The sequence below is a fragment of the Branchiostoma belcheri genome, unplaced genomic scaffold, assembly GCF_001625305.1.
Source record: "Branchiostoma belcheri isolate BF01 breed outbred unplaced genomic scaffold, Haploidv18h27 scaffold170, whole genome shotgun sequence".
NCBI classification, from domain to species: Eukaryota; Metazoa; Chordata; class Leptocardii; order Amphioxiformes; family Branchiostomatidae; genus Branchiostoma; species Branchiostoma belcheri.
In genome coordinates this window covers 536,538-540,934 of record NW_017803158.1, presented here as the reverse complement: position 1 = coordinate 540,934, position 4,397 = coordinate 536,538, and the positions used below count along the sequence as shown (strand labels likewise).

The following is a 4,397-nucleotide window of genomic DNA, read 5'->3' as shown; positions in this document are numbered from 1 at the left end:
TCAGAAGAAGTAACTCTAACTTTAACCCATAACCCAAGATCAACGTCAAAATGACGTAGTTTGGAATTTCCTCTCCATGACAACAGTGCTAAAATAACGCCTTGCCGTGAGACATATTAGCGCTAGACTTAGAGAGGTGAAAACTACGAGGGAAGGGACGATACGAAGAATCCTTCCACGCACGGGAGAGACAGCAAAGACGACACGACCGAAAGCGACGTTATGGAAGTTCACGATACAGAAGTGATCGGGAATTGGGAAGATGCAGACGGAAAAACATTCAAACGTCAGGAAAGAACAGAGTCTGCGAAGCCGCCGTTAGTGCAGAAGGAGAGCGCGGAAAGCACCGGGGCTTCGGCACAAGCGGGTCTGCCGAGTGAAGGTGACGAATTGGAGGAACTTTATGAAAATAGAAAAGCAGCAGGTACGTACGTCACAACTGTATCTATATTGATTTATATTTCTGTAGAACACAAAACTTTTCGTCAAATATGTTCGCAGTCGCACGTGGTAATGCAGTTGTACCGGACTCAGTATGCCCTGTGAGATGTCCAACTGTTTTAAAAGTCGGCGTCACTCGCGACCGTCAGGCTGGCGTAAAAAAGATGCCACTACAAAGAAAAAAGAAAAAAAAAGCCCAATAGAATGCCTAAAAATGCCAAAAATTAGCCGAATCCTAAACCTCTGCTTGAAGAGTATTAATGACCTTGGACCGAATTTGTTGATCGGCATAAGGTCGACGAATTCCAAGTCGCAATAGTATCGAGCGTGTGTTTTCACCTAAAAACCCACCCTGTTACATTGGATGGGGCTATCGTAGAGTAGAACTCACTGCCACCAAGTACAGTTGGGGCATCATCACTAGAAAGCTTTAATTACTCTTGTAGATAGATGCAAAGGTTGGCTGTAACAAGCCGTTCGGTGAAATATAGCTAAGCTAGCTGCTGCGTACCAGCGAAGCCGGTGTGTTACGCCGAAGGGCGGTTATACCGGGGATACTGATTACGAATCGAGCAATGATCAAGAGGATACCGTGCCTCTGAGCTTGCAGACTTGTCAGCAGAGTTATTTGCCTGCTACGTGACGCCGACTTAATATTATACAGCTCGCGTAGTAGGTACGTGTATGATAAAAATCCAACAGTACACGGAGCAAACTTAGCAGGTAACGCTCTGCGACTGAATGAATGTATAAGAATACGGGCTATTGGGACATATGTTTGAAAAACCTGTTCTTTGAAGTCGTACACAATTGTAAGTTAATGTAAAACGTTACCATAGTAGCGAATATGTGCTTGTCGTCAACGTTGCACGACATAGGCTAATCTTTGATCATACAGCAACCCACTACTGTAAAATAAGCGGCATTTTCTAAGCAATGTACAGTGTGAACAAATGTGTCTTTCATTTTTTGCTGGCTTGCATGTCTGCCATTCATGTGTAAAGAATCATTGGCAACATATTGGGCAATTTAAACGCCGATTGTCACAATGACGTGGGATTCAGGTCGGACATGTTCTATGTGTTTTAGCGGACATCGGTGGGTTTTTTTTCTACTTTTTTACTTGGGCTAAGCGATGACTTACTAGTAATTTACACTGTTTCTTGTTACTTATTTTTACACCGTTGATCAATTGCTTCTCTTCACCCCCAGTGTCTGCCCCTGCTCTGGTTGAACAGAAAGACCGCGACTTTCTGGCAACACAAGATGCGATCAAAACTTCCGCACCTCAGCCATTCTATGAGATGGACATCGCCCCTGCGGATGAAGAACAAGAACAACCATTTTACAAGATGGAGGTCACCGATGTCAAAGACACAGAGAAACAAGGACAGCCATTTTACGAGATGAAAGTCGCCTCAGCTGATGTGGTTCAACCGGAGGAGCCGCCCCCTCCGCCGGCCGATGTCTCCTGCCGCCCGCCGGACCCGCTGTACGTCAGGCGGGTAGGACTGAGGTTCTGGTGCACCAAACGGATCCTCGACTGGCAGAGACAGGCGCTGCGTGCGCGGGAAGACCCAGGAGCAGTTCTGAAGCCTGTCAGAGAATATGGGGAGGAGTCTGTCTTGCAAAACGGTGAGAACGGCGAGATAGGATCGAAAGGACATTACGAGAACGACAAAGAACACCGACATTACGACAACGAGAAAGAAGAAGGACATTACGAAAATGATAGAGAACACGGGCATTATGAGAACGAGGAAGAACACAAATATTATCAGTACGATAAAAATCACGCTCATTACGAGAATGACGAGGAACACGCGCTTTACGAGAACGACAAAAAACACGCTCTTTACGAGAACGACGAAGAACAGTCAAACTTTTTTTTTATTTATTCCAACATGCAAATATACAATACATAGTGGTGACGCACTCAAGCTATATGCTTATATTCATGTCACCACTGGACATGAAATAAGAATTACATCACAAAACACAAAACATGGGAATCGTCCAGGTAACGAGTGAACAGAGTTATGTTTTAAGATATTATAAATGAAAACAATTATAGTATAAATCAACTGTTAAATCGCTTGGTTTCGGAGAGATATAACTGTGAAATAATTAGTATTTGAGAGTTGAGTTTAGATGAAAGTAAAGGTGATCCATTAAGTAACAGGTATACAAAAGCACTATCGGATAAGTTGTTAATATCTAAAAATGGAATGTTTAGTTGTAAAAGTCTGTCAAGGAGGCGTGCACGATGATGGGAGTATATGGGGCAGTGAAGTAAAAAATGAGGGATGCTTTCGCTTCGGAACCCGCAGCTGCAAGAAGGACTTAAAGCTAATTTACGGATAAACAGACTATAATTTAAGCTGCAGGTTCCGAGCCGAAGGCGCGTTAATAGGGCACAGGTGTACCTTGGTCCCGAACAAAAATAGGTTTTAACAACAGGGCGAACAGATTTGACTAAATATGATTTAAACAAAGAGGCGCTCAACAAGCGAATACTAGTCAAACTTGTCCACGCACGTTTATGCAGATTTGGACCCCGACTTTCTGGCAGCACAAGATGAGATCCAAAATGCCGCAGCTCAGCCATTCTATGAGATGGACATCGCCCCTGCGGATGAAGAACAAGAACAACCCTTTTACAAGATGGACGTCACCAATGCCAAAGAAAAGCAACGAAAAGAACAGCCCTTTTACGAGATGAATGTCAGCTCAGCCGATGAGAACAATGAACAAGTCTTCTACAGGATGGACAGCGATCAACTTGGCAAGCCTACTCCGTCAGAGAACGCGTACGAAGATTTAGACCCCGACTTTCTCGCCGCACAAGACGCGGTGGACAGGAGGCACGGCGGCAAGAAACAGAGCAGGGGTGAGTAACCTGCAGAACTTTCACGTTTGAACTTTCACATTGAACAGTAAAAAGAAAATGCAGTTGTAAATATTAGTCATTTCTACTTAACTTCTAAGTTCTATGATAGGTAGTAGGCATTCGTCGGTCTTAAAAGACCATAAAGTACTTCATCTACACCCTGTACTTCTATGATACCTAGGTTTATATACAGGTAATAGAAAGTTTTATAGAATTGCAAGTGTGAGTTTGGGTGTCAAGTAAAAGACTGATACACGGAAGTTACACCTCAAAACTGCTGTATCTGCCTTTGTGATAGAAGCCTGTTTGTTTGTTTGTTTGTTTCTTGTTCTATAGGAGATGACAGCGACACGAGGTGCAGTCAGAACTGCCGCCTGTTCTGCAGGTCACGTCCTGGGCGCATGGTGGCGCTTTGTGTCGGTCTCATCATATCTGCTGGTATTGCTGCAACTGTAGTCGCCCTTATCCTCAACCAACACAGTGTACCGAGTGTTCACCCTGACGAAAACAATGTGGTACGATACTTTCCTGTAATAGACCCATTCGACTTTCACGGGTCGCATAAACTGTTACGTCACAGGGGGCATTTCGAATAGACAATACGTCACAGGGGGGACATTTCGAATAGAAATACGTCACAGGGGGGACATTTCGAAAGTTCCTTTCACGGATTGCAAAAACTGCATACGTCACAGAACAAGATAACCTTAAATTGTTGTATAGAATGTCACCATACAAAGTTGGTGCCTGTTTTCCCGTCATTTCCGCATATATTACCGAGAAAATAAACACTAACCTACCTTTTAGTAAAAATCATCTGCCAGGGGGGACACCACGAGCGCAAGCCGCGTTCGACTTCAGCGTTCTAGAACGACGTTCTTTCGAAATGTCCCCCCTGTGACGTAAGCAGTTTATGCGATCTGTGAAAGTTGAATGGGTCTATTATGCATTTGCATACATTTCTTAAGCATGTCATGACGAGTTTTGTAATCATATAATATGATAATTATGTTTACATGTATGCACTTCAAATGTGTAAATTCTTGTTTAATGTTTTACTATGGCA

General features: G+C 43.6%; 1 pseudogene; it reads left to right on the top strand.

The window, feature by feature from the left end:
• The first annotated feature begins 222 nt into the window (after window positions 1-222).
• Window positions 223-4,397, top strand: part of LOC109466877 — an 8,487-nt pseudogene continuing 4,312 nt past the window's right edge.